This window comes from Chiloscyllium punctatum, chromosome 5 (genome assembly GCF_047496795.1).
Source record: "Chiloscyllium punctatum isolate Juve2018m chromosome 5, sChiPun1.3, whole genome shotgun sequence".
Taxonomy (NCBI): Eukaryota; Metazoa; Chordata; class Chondrichthyes; order Orectolobiformes; family Hemiscylliidae; genus Chiloscyllium; species Chiloscyllium punctatum.
This window is the reverse complement of record NC_092743.1, coordinates 87,199,183-87,218,859: the sequence shown is the minus strand read 5'-3', so window position 1 is coordinate 87,218,859 and position 19,677 is coordinate 87,199,183. Positions and strand designations below refer to the sequence as shown.

At 40.5% G+C, this 19,677-nt stretch overlaps 1 protein-coding gene across 10 annotated transcripts in view; it reads left to right on the top strand.

Moving 5' to 3' along the window:
• LOC140477201 (coiled-coil domain-containing protein 102A-like) overlaps positions 1-19,677 on the top strand; it is a 570,837-nt gene that overhangs the window by 44,045 nt on the left and 507,115 nt on the right. The window contains exon 1 of one of the 10 annotated variants that reach the window (XM_072570685.1): positions 14,493-14,510. The exons of the other annotated variants lie outside the window; for them this stretch is intronic. The gene's annotated coding sequence lies outside the window, so the exon portion shown is untranslated. Of the gene's footprint in view, positions 1-14,492; positions 14,511-19,677 lie in introns of those variants that run through there. 10 annotated transcript variants of the gene reach the window in all.

Here is a 19,677-nt window from a genome sequence, read left to right as displayed (position 1 = left end):
AACTGTGCAACATCACAGTGTGTTGGGCAATTCCTGTTACAATGTCTGAAGTAGTATGGACAAATTGGATGAAAATCAAAGTCCCAGCAGCAGTGGGTAATCCGGCAGAGCCAACATGATTTTGTGAAAGGAAAATGATGTTCAGCTGATATTTTGAAGTTACTTGAGGAAGTAACATGTTGTGGATAAAGGGGAACTGAGGGACATGCCTTAGCTTAGAAGACCAGAACATTTTTGAAAAGGTGACACATCAATGGCTGGTATGGAAAATGTAAACTTATAGTTTAGGGGATAGCATTCTGGCGTGGTTAGAAGATTGGCTGGCTAACAGGAGGCAATGAGTTGCCAAACTGACTGTTTCAGGTTGGCAAGCTGCCACAGGGATCAGTGCTAGGATCTCACAAAACTTAATGAAGGGATTATAGGTATGCAGGTTACCAAATTTTCTGATGATCCAAGGATAAGTCGGAAAACAAGATGTGATGAAGACATATCCTATGAAAAAGTTACAGTTGATTAATTGAGTGGGAAAAGATCTGGCAAATGAAGTGGAATGTGTGAAAATGTGAAATTGTCCATTTTGGCTGGAAGAATAAAAAAACACTACGTTATATAAATGGTGAGAAAATGCAAAGCTCTGGAATGCAGAGGGATCTGCGTGTCCTAGTGCATTTAATAGAATCCTTACATTGTGGAAGCAGGCCATTCTAACAACAGGATCTTGATCAGATGGGCCAATGGGCTGAGAAGTGGCAGATGGAGTTTAATTCAGATAAATGTGAGGTGCTGCATTTTGGGAAAGCAAATCTTAGCAGGACTTATATGCTTAATGGTAAGGTCCGAGGGAGTGTTGCTGAATACCTTGGATGCAGGTTCATAGCTCCTTGAAAGTGGAGTCACAGGTAGATAGGATAGTGAAGAAGGCGTTTGGTATGCTTTCCTTTATCGGTCAGATTACTGAGTACAGTAGTTGGGAGGTCATGTTGCGGCTGTACAGGACATTGGTTAGGCCACTGTTGGAATATTGCGTGCAATTCTGGTCTCCTTCCTATCAGAAAGATGTTGTGAAACTTGAAAGGGTTCAGAAAAGATTTACAAGGATGGAGGTTGGAGGATTTGAGCTATAGGGAGAGGCTGAACAGGCCGGGGGTGTTTTCCCTGGAGTGTCGGGGGCTGAGGGGTGACCTTATCAAGGTTCACAAAATTATGAGGGGCATGGATAGGATAAATAGACAAAGTCTTTTCCCGGGGATCTAGAACTAGAGGGCATAGGTTTAGGGTGAGAGGGGAAAGATATAAAAGAGACCTAAGGGGCAACTTTTTCACACAGAGGGTGGTACGGGTATGGAATGAGCTGCCAGAGGAAGTAGTGGAGGCTGGTACAATTGCAACATTTAAGAGGCATTTGGATGGGTATATGAATAGGAAGGGTTTGGAGGGATATGGGCCGGGTGCTGGCAGGTGGGACTAGATTGGGTTGAGATATCTGGTCGGCATGGACAGGTTTGACTGAAGAATCTGTTTCTGTGCTGTACATCTCTATCACTCTATTCGCCCAACAAGCCAACACTGAAACCCCCAAAGAGCATCCCACCCATGCCCAATTGTTACAAATTCACCCGCCAGTGGAAACATCCTCTCTACTTCCATCTTCTCTATTCCCTTCATAATTTTATATGTTTCTATAAGATCCCCCCTCATCCTTCCAAATTCCAATTAATATAATCCCAGTCTACTTAGTATCTACTCATAAGCCACCCCCTCAACTCCGGAATCAACCTAGTGAACCTCCTCTGCACCCCTTCCAGCGCCCGTACACTCTTTCTCAAGTAAGGAGATCAAAACTCCAGGTGTGTCCTCACCAGCATCCTATACAGCTGCAACATAACCTCCCTGCTTTTAAACTCAATCCTTTTAGCAATGAAGGACTTGCAGACCAACCCTCATTGATTCATGCACAAGGACACACTGATCCCTCTGCACGGCAGCATGCTGCAATCTTTTACCGTTCAAGTAATAGTCCTTTTCACTGTTATTCCTACCAAAATGGATGACTTCACATTTATTCCCCTGCCAGACCTTTGCCTACTCATTTAAACTACCTATGTCCCTTTGCAAATTTCACAGTCCTCTGCACACTTTGCTCTAATAACGAATGCTCTAACACAATGACATTACAAGGAATGGAATTAAACCTAACTCCTGTAGGTAATAAAGTGATTGCTCACTGTGTGTCATAGAGTCATAGAGATGTACAGTGCAGAAACAAACCTCTCGGTCCAACTTGTCCATGCCGACCAGATATCCTAACCTAATCTAGTCCCATTTGCCAGCATTTGACCCATATCCATCTAAACCCTTCTTATTCATATATCCATCCAGATGCCTGTTAAATGTCATATTTGTACCAGCCTCCACCACTCCCTCTGGCAGCCCATTCCATAAACACATCATCCACTGCATGAAAATGTTACCCCTTAGGTCCCTTTTAAATCTTTTTCGCTCACTATAAACCTATGCTCTCTATTTCTGGATTCTCCTACCCCAGAGAAAAGACCTTGTCTGTTTACACTATTCATGTCCCTCATGATTTTATAAACCTCTATAAGGTCACCCCTCAGCCTCCAAAGCTACAGGGAAAACAGCCCCAGCTTATTCAGCCTCTCTCTTACAGCTCAAATCCTCCAACCCCGGCAACATCCTTGTAAATCTTTACTGAACCTTTTCAGATTTCACAACATCCTACTGATAGGAGGGAGACCAGAACTGAGGTAATAAAGAACTTTCTAACTAAGGTTAAAATACTTATCTTCTGCACTGTTTTACTTTGGATTTTTTGATCCATGCAGACACATCTGGAACTTTTTGTCATGGGGTGAGATTTTTTAGATCTGAAAATTTTTACTGCTTTGTCCAAACAATCAGTCATTCTCCATTTTTGGGACCAAACAGACAGAATGTTCACTCACTGATGGCAACACAGGCATGTTCGAGACAGTTATTAGGCAGGATGTGTCGTAGATGATTGACCTTCTATTTCTTTCTTTGGCATTCCTCCAAAATTTGAATTTTCCATCCTTCAGGGTCATTTTAAAAATCTAACTTGCTTTGCAGGAAAACCCATTTGATCAGCTGAATGCTGGCTTTTTACTGGGCCAGGCAGTACTCTCTAATGACTTCAGTAGACACCAAGTGCGAGTAGGGTGTAAATTCCACTAGATGGTGCCAGCTTTCTGATAGAAGGTTGACATTAACATTATGCTTATCGTCACTTTATTCTGGATTTCAACAGAGTTACATCATACTTATAGCACCAAAACAGTCCAATTAGGCCATCAGTCCACTACAGTGTCTATGATCTGTACACTGTGATCCTCCTCCTATCCTCCCTCATCCAACTCCATCAATCTGTCCTTCTAATCCTTTCTTCCTCGTAGGTTTATATGATTTCCCCTTAAATGCATCTATGTCACTTCAGCTGCTCCTTAAGTAATTATTTCTATATTCTGAGCAATCTCTGGTTATAGATTTTCCTTAATGGAATTAGTAATGACTATCTTATCTTTATGATCCAAGTTCTGGTCATCACAGCCAGTGGAAGCCTCTTTTGTATGTCTTGCCTATCAGGGCACTCTTCAGGTTTCTACTTCTTTCAGAAAAGAGCTCCAGCCTATTCCAATTTCTCAGTTCTGGTGTTTTGCTTGTGTACCTTGTGCAGTGTCTCTGTTACCTTGTTTACAATGGTGAGAGCAGAACTGTTCACAATACTTCTTTTATTGTCCAACCAAGGTTCAATACAAGCATAATATTCTCTGCTTTACAATGATATCACTCTAGAAATAAACTACAGTGCTTTGCTTTTTGATCATGACCTTATTAACCTTTTTGCTACCTTTAATGAGTGTGCACTTGCACTTCCAGATCCCTGTGCTCCTCTATCTCTTGTAGCCATTCTGCATCATTTTATCATCCACACAGAGATGGGTTGATGTTGAGTGAAATGTAACATTTCTTTAAAAATCTAAAACCCATCACTTAACCCCCATCCCATCATTTAAAGGCAGGATAGATCCAGAGACAAACTTGTACCAGGAGGTGGGTCAGCTATTTAAATATTTACAATTGTTTTAACCTATCTTTTCAATATTAGCTATAGGTTAGTAGGATTCCCAGGCTTTGAAAAACTTGCAAGTTAAAGTGAGGACCACTTTTTGGAAATATCTTTGCATCACTGCTTGTGGACCATGAGGAGCAAAACAGCATTCTCCATACTCTCCAAGTTTACATTTTCCTCTGCCATTGGAATCCACCCTTTCTCCTCTCTGTTCAAACTGCCATGAGGACCACCACCACCGAAAGACCAACCCCTGCAATGTGGGTTCCCAAATCAAGCTCCACCTCTATTTATGCATTATGCAAGATAATATTGAGACATTTTTTAAGGTGCTTGTACCCTCTTTAATCTTGCAAGAAAAATGCATCATCGCATAATAAGCTAGACTGACGTTTCTTTGGAAAATGTGTGCAATCTGAAAGTTATTCATGTTTTTCTGTATTGAGTCAGTATTAATTACATCCCCCGATTTTGAGTCATCTGCAAATTTGCAAATTATCTTTCTGATTCCAAGCCCAACTTGTTGGTATAAGTGGTGAGCAGCATTGGTCCTTGTGTGACAGCTAGTTCCGTCATTTGCCAGTCCACCTTTGACCTTTGCCCTGTCCTTTAAGTGCAGTGAACATACTATCCATTCTGTGACCTGTCTCCTCACACCACATATTCTTTCTTATGTCATGAGTCAACTATGGTTTAAAGACTTTTGAAAATCGAACCATATCGCATCAATTACATTATGCCACTAACTACTCTTTTGGTTTTATTTTGAAAAATTCAACATAAGACCATAAGACCATAAGACATAGGAGTGGAAGTAAGGCCATTTGGCCCATCGAGTCCACTCCGCCATTCAATCATGGCTGATGCGCATTTCAGCTCCACTTGCCAGCGTTCTCCCCGTAGCCCTTAATTCCTCTAGACAACAAGAACCTATCAATCTCGGCCTTGAAGACATTTAGCGTCCCGGCTTCCACTGCACTCCGTGGCAATGAATTCCACAGGCCCACCACTCTCTGGCTGAAGAAATGTCTCCGCATTTCCGTTCTGAAATGACCCCCTCTAATTCTAAGGCTGTGTCCACGGGTCCTAGTCTCCTCGCCTAACAGAAACAATTTTCTAGCATCCACCTTTTCAAAGCCATGTATTATTTTGTACGTCTCTATTAGATCTCCCCTTAATCTTCTAAACTCCAACGAATACAATCCCAGTATCCTCAGCCATTCCTCATATGCTAGACCTGTCATTCCAGGGATCATCCGTGTGAATTTCCGCTGGACACGTTCCAGTGCCAGTATGTCCTTCCTGAGGTGTGGGGACCAAAACTGGACACAGTACTCCAAATGGGGCCTAACCAGAGCTTTATAAAGTCTTAGTAGTACATCTCTGCTTTTATATTCCAACCCTCTTGAGATGTTTAGATTATCATGATCTTGCCTTTTCCAATCCAGCTGACTAGTCTTTATTATATCTTCAGTTTCTAGAAGGTTTTGTTTTTATTGTTGAAGTATTCTTTGAGTAGTCAAATCAGATAGTCTTCAGAAAACATTGAGTCAGTTAGATTTCCATCATCAACAGATATGAGCAGTCACCCTGATTTTACAACTGGTGCATATGATTTTCAGTGTGCGCATTTGTAGTTTTGAAGTTAATGGGCAAAGTTAAAACCATATGCATCAATGGTTTACATAACTGGATATTTGAGAAGTATTAATTATTGGATATGAATGTGGTAACCCTAAAGGCTGGCAAGCTCAGTAAAGTGTGAAGCAAGTCTAAGCAAATGTCTGGCATTTTTCCCAAATTGAGATTAATAAAATAAAACTGAGTGAATGACAGAATTGAAAATTATATTACGTTCCACTATTAAATGCCAATAGTCTCATTTATATATGCAGTGCTCTTTAACTTATGTCAGCTGTTGGAAAAACAAGACTATAATTCAGATAAGTAAGGACTGTCACTAAGCTGGTTCCTTTTTTCTAAAAGCTGTTCCTTTTCTCAAGGATGCTGTGTCCTTGATTTTTTTCAGAGGGGCCGTAAATGCTCCTGGTGCTGATTAGACTGGCTTGGTACAGAGATTAAAGGGTATTGAGAGACCTTTTTGGCAATTTGTAAGCAGAACTTGTTAGGAGTTCAACAGTGAGCTGTGTGGAAACTCTCTCTCTTTCTGTCCTTCTAACTTCAACCTGTAAGTCTCTGTTCCATTGTTAAATTGTGTTGTAAAGGGGTTTGCTTAATCCGACTGTCGTTTATTTTCGGAACAGCATAATTAAGTCTAGTTTGAATAGACTGAGTTCTGTAGGGGTTCTTTATTCTGTTCTGTGTTTATTGTGTAATTTTGTGAATAAGTTTTATGTCTGTTTTAAAACCTAGTAGTCAACCTAGCCGGTTTACTCTGGGTAATATTCACTGTACACTTACCGAAACAAATTGCAAAATTATGGTCTGGCTGCCTGCTCAAGAGTGTTTTGAGTGGTCTGGCCTTGTCCATAAGGTAAAAACAATGACTGCAGATGCTGAAAACCAAATACTTGATTAGTGGTGCTGGAAGAGCACAGCAGTTCAGGCAGCATCCAACGAGCAGCGAAATCGACGTTTCGGGCAAAAGCCCTTCATCAGGGCTTCTAGCCCTTGTCCATAACAGATTGGGGGCTCTTTGTGGGATTTGAAACAGCAAGTAATAGGTGCTAGTGTCTTTATTTCGAGTGATGCTTTGTTTGGGTAGACAAAGCTTGGGATAGTAATGGCTCTTTCAGTCGCCAGAAGTTTTCTAGAAGTGGATGTGGTGACTTTGGAAGTTTTGCAAAAGGTGAATAAGACCAAGCTGCAGGAATTAGCAGCCAAGCTGGAATCGGAACTGCCTGCCTCTGTGAGGAAAGGAGAGATAATTACAGCAGTAGCTCAGCATTTAATCTTGCTGGAGAAACTATCAGAATCTATAGCGATAGCAAGAATTCAATTACAAATGAAGCAGCTTGAGTTAGAGGTGAGAGAAGGAAACGGCAGTAGAAATGAAACAGTTTGAGTTACAATTGAAAGCAGAGGACAGGGAAAAAGAGAGAGCAGCAGAAGAGAAAGAAAAAGAGAGAGCTTTTGAACTTCTAAGACTGACACTTAAAAAGTAAAGTCAGCTTAAAAGGCTGGAGATAAAGGCTGAAGGTAACCTTAGTGAGGAAGTAGTGTGAAATCATGTGGAAGAGCAGAGAGTTAAAACAGCAAGGTTAGCAGCTGAAGTGGATGATGGTTATGAGCTGGTCCATAAAACATGGATTGACTTCCAGACTCAATTTCAGTCCATGAGGGATAGAAATTGGGCAAAGAGAAATCCTCACGTGGCAACGGAAAGGTAGATCTCAATGAAGGTCATAAGGATAACTCACAACAGGGCAAAAAACAATTCCTTGAGGGGGATAAAGAAGTTGAAAAGCTCCGGTGTTTTCATTGTAATAAAGTGGGCCATACAAAATCAGAGTGATGGTGGGCTAGGAGAAAGCCAGATGCAGGAAAACCGGACAAGCCTGGAAGTTTTGTTGGACTAGTTACAAAAGGTACAAGGGAAGTTAGACAACTGCCTCAGCATGTACAAGATGATCAGAGGTTGATGAAGGAGGAAGTGCCAGATCTGCTTAAAAAATATACATGCAAGGGTAACGTTTATTCACATAGCCCAACAGTTGCACGTAAAGAAGTTACAATATTAAGGGACACAAGACTCTCCCAGTCTGTAATTTAGAAGGATGAAGGGATATGAGGGACTATTGCCAGAAAAGGGACTGAAAACAGCAATTCATGGTGAGACAAAAAGCGCTCAATTATGTAAAGTGAGACTGGAGAGTCCAGAGAAGAGTGGAAGATTTGTGTTAGGAGTATCGGACAAACTCTCGGCTCCAGTAATACAATTTGTCCTTGCAAATGATATCGCTGATTCACCCGGTAGGCGTGCTATCTACTCTAGTTGAAAAGCCAGTGGAGATGCAGGTAACTGAAGAAACGAAGGATGTTTTTCCAAGAACTTTCCCAGATTGTGTGATCACAAGATCGTAGAGGCACAAGTTGAAGGAGGAGAGTTCAAAGATGAGGAGGCTGACATAGCTTTATCATGACCTTTTTTGATCAGATGAGTGGGACAGAGCAGGAGCAAATAGGTAAACATACAAGTGTCTTTAGCTCTGCTAAGCTAAATGAATTACAGCAGAAAGATGAGAACTTAAAACAGTTGTAACAAAAGGCAGAGGAGAGTGAATACATCCCGGTGTGTTATTACTGAACAAATTATGTCTTGATGAGGAAATGGACACCATCACACATTCAAGTAAATGAGAAATGGGCAGAGATTCATCAAATTGTTTTGCCAGTAGGGTATAGAAAGGAGGTGCTGCAAGTGATGCATGAGCTACCACTTGGAGGTCATTTAGGGGCAAGAAAAACACAGGCTAAAATACGAAGACATTTTTACTGGCCTGGACTACACAAGGATATAGTTGAATCTTGCCAGATATGCCACACATATCAGCTAATTGGAAAACCACAGGCAGTAATAAAACCTGCGCCTTTAGTACCGATTCCAGCATTTGAGGAACCTTTCACAAGAGTCTTCATTGATTGCTTAGGTCCCCTAACTCAAACAAAAAGTAGGAATAAGTATTTATTAACAATAATGGATGAGACTGGAGAGTCCAGAGAAGAGTGGAAGATTTGTGTTAGGAGTATCGGACAAACTCTCGGCTCCAGTAATACAATTTGTCCTTGCAAATGATATCGCTGATTCACCCGGTAGGCGTGCTATCTACTCTAGTTGAAAAGCCAGTGGAGATGCAGGTTTCCAGAGGCAATTCCATTACGCAACATCACAACTAAAAGAGTTGTAGAAGAATTACTTAAATCTTTTACTAGATATGAACTACCAATAGACATCCAGCCAGATCAAGGATCCAACCACATCCAAACTATAAAAGGAGGTTATAGATAACTTGGGAATAAAGCAATTCAAATCTACTGCGTACTATCCCGAATCATAGGGAGAGCTAGAGTGATGCCATCAAATACCAAAACCATGTTGAGGGCTTATAGTCAGGATTATCCAGATGATTGGGATAAGGGAGTTCTGATTGTACTTTTTGCGATCAGAGATGCACCAAATAAATCAACCAAATTCAGTCCATTTGAATTAATTGTTTGGCATGAAGTTAGAGGGCCATTAAAATTGATTAAGGAGAAATTAATAAGTCAGAATTCAGAGACCACCCATTTGGACTATGTGCCAAATTTTAGAGAACAATTAAATAGAACTGGAGAGTTAGCTAGACAGCATTTAAAAGTATCACAGCATACAATGAAACAGGAAGTGGATAAGAAATCACAAATTCACAATTTTGGAATTAGGGATAAGGTAGTAGTGTTACTTCCAGTAACAGGTAAACCTTTAAAAGCAAGGTTTAATGGACCTTATCAAATTGAGAGGAAATTGAGTGAGGTGAAGTACTTGATAAGGACACCAGACAGGAAGAAATCTCACAGAGCATGTCATGTGAATATGCTCAAAAAGTATTTTGATAGGGAAGCAAAACAAGAGGAGAAGGTGTTAATGATTACAGCACAGAAGGAAGAACCAAGTTCAGAGGATTCTGAATCAGATATTCCTCACATCAAAGTGGACAATGAGGAAATTGTCAACAAATTAGGATAAATTATTGAGTTACCTTCCACAAGAAAATCGAAATGACCTGAAAGAGTTACTACGATCACATGGGGAGAAATTCCGACATAAACTGGGAAGTTCTAACCTAATTGTGCATGATGTAGAGATAGGAGATGCTGTTCCAATTAAGCAACATCCTTATAGGCATAACCCTCTAACGTTGGCACAGGTTCAGAAGGAGATAGGGCGCATGCTCCAAGGTGGCATAATCAAAGTGAGTTATAGTGACTGGAGCTCACCTATAGTCATGGTGCCAAAGCCAGATGTTAGCCAATGGTTATGTGTGGACTATCGCAAAGTCAACGCTGTTAGAAAGACTGATGCATATCCAATTCCATGGTTGGAGGACTGTGTCAAAAAAATGGGACAAGCAACTTACATTTCTAAGTTGACCTTGCTCAGAGGCTACTGGCAAGTACTTCTGTCAGAGAGAGCAAAGGCAATTTTGGCTTTTGTAATGCCACATGGACTGGATCAGTTCAAAGTCATGCCATTTGGTATGAAAAACACTCTGGCCACATTTCAGAGTCTTACTAATAAGGTCATTGCCGGATTATCCAACTGTGTGGTGTAAATTGATGATCTGGTACTTTTTAGTCACTCACGGAAGGAACATTTACAGTATTTATTGGACTTGTCCGATCGACTTCGGAAGGGAGACTTGGTGGTAAACCTAGCTAAACGGGAATTTGCCAAAGCCCAAGTCACCTTCCTGGGCCATGTTAATGGACATGGACAAATGGCCCCACGGGACACAAAAATGAAAGTAATTAGGGAATTTCCCACACTGTCTACGAAAAAGCAGTGCTACAGTTCCTGGGATTGAGTGGATTTTACCGAACATTTGTGCCAAACTTTAGCAGTGTGTCTGCTCCACACACCAAATTGTTAAAAAAGGGCAAGAAGTTTCAGTGGACAGCAGACTGTCAAAAGACATCTTTCAGCCTAAAAACTATGTTAACCAGTGACCTAGTATTAGCCACACCAGATTACATGAAACTTTCCAAGGTGGCTATCGATGCCAGTGATGTGGGTACCCGTACGGTGCTCCTGAAGGGGGATGACAAGGGAATAGAAAGACCCATTGGGTATTTTCCCAAAAAGTTGAATGTCCATTAACAGAAATATTCAATGTAGAAGAAAGAAACTTTAAGCTTGGTGTTGGCATTGCAACATTTCAATGTTTATATTACCAGCATTGCATCTGAGACAATCATATATATTAATCCTAACCCATTGATATTTCTGGAAAAACTTAAGGACAAAAATGCCAGACTGTTTAGATGGAGCTTGTCATTGCATGTGGCAGGTTGTGAAAACATGATCGCCGATGCATTATCGAGACACAAATGAGATACGGAGGTGTTCAGTGACGGGTGTGCCATGGCCTGAATTTGCATACGGTTATGCATGCTTGCATGTTTATAGTTAGTATAGTGTATATATGTGTTTAGGCTACTAACTGGGATTTTGATAGGTTTTAAAAATGAAGCCATCTTTTGGTATTAATGGTTCATTTTTTTAAGGGGGGAGCTGTCATTAAGCTGGTTCCTTTTTTCTAAAAGCTGTTCCTTTTCGCAAGGATACTATATCCTTGGTTTTTCTCAGAAGGGCTGTAAACACTCCAGCGCCAATTAGACTGGCTTGGTACAGAGATTAATGAGTATTGAAAGGCTTTTTTGTTTATATGTAAACAGATGAGACTTCAGGCCACAGTGGTCATGTTTTAGAAGTGACCTGTACAATGAAAGGGGAGGGTTCAGCTCTCTAGCTAAGCAGTTCAGTCCAGAACTAGTTAGGAGTTCAACAGTGAGCTGTGTGGAAACTCTCTTTCTCTCTTTCTGCCATTCTAACTACAACATGTAAGCATCTGCTCCACTTTTAATTGTGTTGTAAGGGGATTTGCTTATTGGGACTGTTGTGTATATTCAGAACAACATAATTAAATCTAATTTGGATAGACTGAATTCTGTTTTGTGTTTCATTGTGTAATTTCGTGAATACATTTGTCTGTTTTCAATCCTAGTAGTCAACCTAGCCGGCTTACTCCGGGTAATATTCACCGTACACTTACCAAAACAAATTGCAAAATTATGGTCTGGGTTTGCTGCTCAAGAATGTTTTGAGTGGTCTGGCCTAGTCCATAACAAGGACCATCAAGTTTACCTTAAGTTGGATAAACAAACGTGACTTCTAGTGAAAATAAATGTGAAATTATGACAGTAACTATCACACATTGTGGGTTTGTGTGGGAGGGTAAGCAGCTTGGGCCAGGGAAAGTTGGGGAATGCACTACTATCAACATTTTGCAGGCAACAGCAAAGGATTCTTTGTCCTCTAAGCTTCATAAGTATTCTTGTCAAATTCTTGTCTTCTGAATGTTTAGATTTTACTGAGTTGAGCTTTCACCCAAGGTATCAGCCTAAGTAGGATACGAACCATTGCTTTGGGGGTCCAAATGGTGTCGTTGATCTTTGACCTGTATTTAATCAGATTGGTGCTTCAACTACCACCAAAATCAGCAGAACTAATGTTGCCATGGGGCAATAAAAGTGTTGTAAATGTGTTAGATGATGGGGAAATAAATTTCCCCATGCTGTTTAATGTTACTATTTTATGCATTGTTCCTTTTTTGCTGTTTTAATTTGGGTTTTTTATTGACAATAAAGCAGGACAAAATAGTTTTGTCGAAATGTTCATATTTTAATACTATGTTACATTATTGAATAGTATGTATTTAGCTGAAGTTATTTAGGATATGAATAGGCACCAGCCAGTAGCATCTGGCAGCATCCAAGGAGCTTCGAAATCGACGTTTCGGGCATAAGCCCTTCATCAGGATTCCTGATGAAGGGCTTTTGCCCGAAACGTCAATTTCGAAGCTCCTTGGATGCTGCCTGAACTGCTGTGCTCTTCTGGCACCACTAATCCAGAATCTGGTTTCCAGCATCTGCAGTCATTGTTTTTACCAACCAGTAGCATGTTGCATCACATCTTTTGTTTTGTTGCAACAACTATTTTGTATTTTTATCTTACTGATTTTCAGTTGTTTATTGATTGTTATCTGTTCAGCAACATTTGCTCAGTCTCTCCTGGAGGAAATTATTAAATTGGAGAGGGTTCAGAAAAGATTTACCAGGATGTTGCCAGGGTGTGGAGGGTTTGAGGTATAAAGATAGGCTGGGAACTTTATTCGCTTGAGCTTAGGAGGTTGAGGGTGACTTTATAGAGGCTTATCATGAGGGGCATAGATAAGGTGTTAAACGAAGGTTTTTTTCCCTATGGTGGGGGGTTCAAAACAAGGGGGCATATTTTTAAGGTGAGAGGAGAAGATTTAAAAGGGATCTGAGGGGCAACCTTTTTACACAGAGGGTGGTTTGTACATGGAATAAACTGCTAGGGGAAGTGGTAGATGCAGGGACAGTTACAACATTGAGAAGAATTTGGATAGGTACATGAGTCAGAAAGATTTAGAGGGATATGGGCCAAATGCTGACAAGCGAGACTAGTTTAGTTTGCTAATCCTGGTCGGCATGGTCGAGGTGGACAGAAGAGTCTGTTTCTGTGTTGTATGACTTGATGATAATTGGATTTGAACTTATCACTGCCTTTATTCTACAAACCAGAATTCATTCTTAACTACACTTAATGGCCCAGTATTACTGACCTGTAAATTTTTGTGCATGAAAGGCAGTATACTTAACAATCATTTGTTATTCATAGTACACCATGTGTGATGTAAACACATACTGAAGGATGAGGGGGCTGATAGTTGATGTGCCTGGCAAAATAGAGTTGCAAAGTGAAGAGACGAAGTTGATGATAGGGTTGAAAAGTCACGATGAAGCAAGTTTTAAAATATGCTTGAAACATGGTTATTGCTCTTAAGAAAATGGTGGTAAGCCTAGAGACCAGCTTTCAGATTGGGTAGCACAGAATGTTTCCTTTCCTAAAGTGTGTATGCGAATCAGTGGAGTTTTTCTAACATTCCAGTTGTTCCATGGTCACCGTGGTTACTAGACTTCTATTTCAGATTTATTTAATTAGGTAAATTCAGATTTATTTAATCCTCCAGTTTCAATGGTGAAGTTTGAGCTTGTATTTTTTGATCATTTGATTTGCTAGTCTCTTAACCACTGAGCTATCATTCTCCCATTGTAATGGTTATAGGGTAACTGATCTAATTCAAGTGAGACAAAGAATATCATAGTACTGGTCATCAATTTACAGAAGCAGGAAGCAAAAGTCTGTCAGTCTGCCATAATTGTTTATTTGTATTTCATAGTTCAATACCAACTCCTGTTTCCGCTCTCTCTCTCTCTCTCTCTCTCTTTCTCTCCTTCCTGACCAGCCCCCTTACTGGGAAAAAAGCCTTATTTCATGTTTCTTTTTAGTGCATGAACTATTTTGGAAATATTTTCAAAACAAACTATTCAGAAATGTAATGATACATCTCAGGAGCAGATGAGACTTGAACCCAGGCTTTCTGGCTCACTGGTTTGCATGCTACCGCTGTGCTACAAGGAAAAACACAACTATATTATTTTGTTCAGAAACCTTTATCTAGATGTTCTTAAAACAGATGCTGACAATATTGGTTTTTATTTTATCCCCAAGCCATTGTGGATATTTTTTAATCAACCTGTTCAGAGATTTTATGACACACCTATGGAGCAGATGGGACTTCCGAGTTCAGAGGTAGGAATATGAAGGAAAAAATGATTTCTCTTCTTTTTGTTCTACCCAGAAGTGTAACCACAAACAAAAGAGTGTCTTCCCACCACCAAAATCACCATGGCTTTACTTTTTTTGCTTTTTTAAAAACTAGCAATCGCAAAAAACAGCCTTAAATATATGCTATAAAGAGCATCAGCTGTTCTCCATTATCTCTAGAGCCTGTCCTAGTTCATTCTTCAAGAATGAACATTGTCAATGAACAAATGATTAGGAGAAGAATTGGCAAGAATCACCAGAAATCACATATTTCTTCTCAATCTTCGGTCTCAAGTGTGGTCTACCGTATTTGGTGGCTTTTTTCCCCATGCAAGAATAGAAGAGAAAGACAGTTGGAGAAAAGGAAGAAGTAAGTACAGAGTATCATAAGTTAAAGAGAATTAGGAGCAGAATATAGCAGACACAGACAGTTCAGTATCATGTAGATAACAGAGATAGATGAGAAACATGTTAGATTTTACAAATTACACTATATAATGTTGTGGATGATCCATTGTTGTACTCAAACTTTCTTTTCAGAAAGACTGGAGCTTGTTCTAGCACAGAAGTGGTGACATACCTTCCCTACTTGACTAGATACAAGAATACCGTCTTAACTGCAATGTTGTGCAAGTGTAATTTCCCTTGATTGCCTGTCAGGTTTCCTCATTATCATACTTGCAGGTTATGTGTCAATATTTTTCCATGCTGCCTTCTCACCTGACAAAACTGACATCAGGAATTTTCTTTAAGGCATTTTGAAAAGTCTAACCAACATCTACATTCCTGGGCTGTTAGGTGAAAAGGAAATTTGGCAGCTCGTCTAAAGGATTGCTAATTTGTTGGTTCCAGGCTGGCCTGACCATATAGGTGAACTAGATGGTCAACTAAAGCAGTTGCCTGGTGCCTAATTAGCTGGAAGTGAACAGAGGTAACATTGAATTTTAGAACTCTCATTTCTCTCTGTACTCATTTCTTATATATAGAATACCGACTCTATACTTGGAGAAAGGTGGTGGTTATCGTGGTGCAAATTGCCTCAGGTGTAGTTTGCTGAGGGTGCCAAAAACTCTTGGGCTGGCCCCTGGTTGGCATCCTTTCAGGGCAACTACACAAGAACAATTGTACCTCTGCATTATTGTGCTCAAGGTACAGCAGATTTGAGAGCATTCAATATAGAATATTGTTACTGCTAAATACTAGTCTTTAATGGGATCAATCTAAAGAACAGGAGTTACAATTCACTGTGGTGTCTAATTTTATTCTTTTGTCATAAAATTCAGTTGAATGATTGTTTCTCCCCACTGAATCACTGGAGAAAGTATAAGAATGTGATTGTACACTTTCAAAAACTGCATATTTAACAGGGTTGGAATATTTTGTTTTATCAGTCCAAAATAAACCCTTACTATCCTGTAGACATAAATTTCAGGCCTCATTATCAGGGATACAATACTCAGATGAAGTGGCAATATCAAAAAATCTGCTGTGAATTTCCCATGTTTTTGTCTTTAAAATGTATAATAAACCACCCTTTGAATACAATTGTCTTTAATTTATTTATGTAAATGGTATTTTTGCACATGCCCTGTCTGACAAGACATCTGTATCGAATTAGATGAAACCATCGGCATAGTTTATATATTCTTTGCCATATTGGGGAGGGTTAAGTTGGTTTTGTAGCTATTTAAATAATTACATTTTTTTGCAGTATTTCATAACTATATCCCAATACTAATAGGAATTCAAATTGTCTACGGACAGGGTCCCCTCAATGAAATCTCAGAAAATCAGTGTGATTTCTGTTAGCAAAGGATAGGTGGATCTAATTTCTTGTGGTTACAAAATTATTTGTGTAATGTAGCATCTTACGTGTAGCAAGGACCTGTCTTCCCTAAAAGAATAGATTGACTCACTGAGCCGATGTCAACTGTCCTCTTGAGACATTTTTGATAGATTTGGGAAATGTGGAAATCACATTCTAAGTTGTAGACTCTTTGAACTGAACCCACAGCTGCAAAATAGATGAAGATATCACAGTTATGGGTGTCTTCGCTGCCTGAAGCAGCCAGTTTTGAAAAAGACATTAACATGCTATGTCACTAATTTCCTGTGAAAGGACTTGAGATAGGTTAAAGAGTTTATGTATTGGAAAAGGAACATGTACAGGATTTTACACTCTAACTATAGAGACTGGTGGAAAAGGTATTTAAATTTTTATTGGCTGTTTATGTGCATAAATAGAAGCTAAATAAAATATCTTATTGGAATGGAAAATAACCAGCTACAATTTTTGTGGCTGCTATAATTTTTTCGACTTAAATGTGTTTTAAATTTGATATTATTTCCTGAAAGGCCTAAAACGACCTTCTGTTTAAAATACAAGGAGTTCTGTTGTGTAAACCACCAATTGAAGGGAATTTTGTTTGTATGTAGTTTTGCCAATCTTGTTTCTTCACTTCTTCAAATCTTAAGTTGGCATCTCACATTTTGACATATTCCAGACTATTCTTAGCATAAACATGTTTGAAAATCTCAGTGATAATTTTTAAAAATATATAATATAATTTAATGTATATCAGTTCATCTCAGATGTAAAGCCTTTCTATAGCTGTGAAATTGGACTTGTAATATCAGTTTCATTATGGTACCAATGTGTTTGGCTTATGCACATACGCTGCCTATACTTAATGCTACCTTGGTGAGGGCAGTTGGAATAACACTGGAAGATTGAGGAATAGGCAGCTTATGGATGTCAATCCTCTTGAAGCCCTGATTTGATGGCAGCCCAGCCATTTTCAAACCTCTCTGCTCCAACTGACTCCTTCTTTTAACCCTGTATAGCTATGAGTGCGTTCAGCAAGTGGGAAGGTGTGGCAATTACAATGCCCCTTAGTTTGGAGCAGGAGAGGTAGGAGCAGCAGAGACAGAAAAGAATATCATGAGTTGTCCTTTCTGAATTCCGAGTCCACTGATATAATTACTGAGCGACCACCTAGCCTGGGCTGATTGATGAGCAACGGCAGGGACACTGGTGGGATAACAGTGGTAGCATCATGGTTGCTGTCATCCTGAAAGAGACTGTCAGGGTTATATAGTATGGAGCCATGACCCGAGATCACTGGGTCAGCAACAGGAGTAGGAGGCTGCAGCAGCAGAGAGTTCTGAATTGCTGCCAGATTCTGCAATCCTTGTCTGCAGCAGCAGTTTTCTGAGCTTGTATGGTGACAAGCTGAGATGACAAGACCTTGACTGTGAAGCACTCGGGGTGCTGCTTGTGCCATAAACTGAGACACTGGCCTTAGAACACTGCGGTATGATCGAGTTGACCACCATGTACAACCTGGGATGGAAGGTCTCCAGACTCTGCTGTACAGCTGGACTGGCTCATGGTTCCTTGACATCAACACACTGTTTTTTAAAAGACTGACTTGCACAACAGGAATTTAATTGCACCTTCCTATCAGAGCCCTCACTTGGGCCTCACTCTGCAGTTAAACTTGTGTGTGACCTTACCGGCCACTGAATGGCACCAACATATTTCTTACCCCTGTGTCAGCTGCAGGTCATTTGTAACCTGTGACTCACTATGCGCAATGCAGCACCAGTTTCTGTGCTGGTGGCTGTCACTGTTTCCTCATCTGTTTCTTGATCATGTCCAGCTCCTCTTGGCTTCCATGCTCCTGCACAACTCCGTAGTCCCAGACGGTAGTTCTTGGGTATCTGAAGAGAAAAAGACACAAGGGGAGGGTTGTGGTGAGAACAGGAAAGATAGTAATTTGTACTGGCACTATCTATACCTTGTACATCGGCAGAGTTGTGGGGTGAAGGGGAATTTGAAGATGAGAAATGGCTAGGAAGACAATGTCCTCTTCTATGGCTTCAGAACCATGACTGGCAATGACTTCAGACATGGCTATTCCAATGGTACTGACTCCTCCAAAGGTCATGTGCATGTGTCATGCCTATTCTATGACAGGTTAGCTGCTGCTACCTCCAGCACTGTGCCATTCTGTTCTTTCAGAGAGAGGGGGGCGTGTGAGTGAACATGGTGCAATGTATTAAGATGATGTGGTTATCATGTTGAATAGTTGGCTGTATGTGCAAGCTGTGAGGTGTATCAGGCTTCCAGCGGTCGGTGAGGCTAGGATAAAGTTCTGAATGTTAGGTATGAATCCCCATTGATGGAGATTATTGGCAAGTGAGAGAAGGTGTGCAGTTAATTAAACATTGCATGAGGTTGGTGGTTCCCAAAAAGGAAGATGGCACCTGAAGATGAATTACTTGTGTAAGGTCATTAAACCTCTTGCAGTGCTGCCCCAAGACCTTGGGTTGCCACTGCTTTCATTGACCCTTCTATCCTAACCCCGGTGGATGAAGGACATCCATCTGCCTATGTACCTCCCACACCGTGGTGCTGCATCAAAAAATCAGGGAGCCCACTACCATATTGCAGTCACATCTTCATTCTTTCTGTTGATCAGGTTCTCTTCCTCAACTACTTCCGCTACCAGCTGCAATGTGAACTCACCTTCACTCTAAGAGATACAGGTTGGTTTTATATGGTGACAGCTATATTTAAGCAGTGCTAACCTTGCAAGAAATTTGGACCTTCTGTTAAGGTGAGCACATTTATTGCTGGACTGTTTGCCATTATTGTTTACATTAGCAGGCAGCACAAAGTTTATACGTTGCCTTTTTTACTTTGAGTGGACACGTTATTTGTGTATTGAATCAGTGTGCCTGCTTTCAGAGTCTACAGGAAAAACCAGTAAAACTTACGAATGATGCATACTGATCTGACGTGTTTTGGATACCTCCGAACCATGCTGCAGCCTGAGCAGCACGCTCATTTCCAAGTAGTAATTTGTTTTTATTGGTATTTCCCTTTGGTACTGAACATGCTGCATGGGCGGCATGGTGTCTCAATGGTTAGCACTGCTGCCTCACAGCGCCAGGGACGGAAGTTTGATTCCAGGGTGACTGCCAATGTGGAGTTTGCACATTCTCTCCATGTCTGCATAGGTTTCCTCTGGGTGCTCTGGTTTCCAAAGATGAGCAGGTTAGGTGAATTGGCCATGCTAAATTGCCCATAGTGTTCAGAGGTGTCTAGGTTAGATGCATTAATCTGGGGTAAATATAGGGTGGGGGC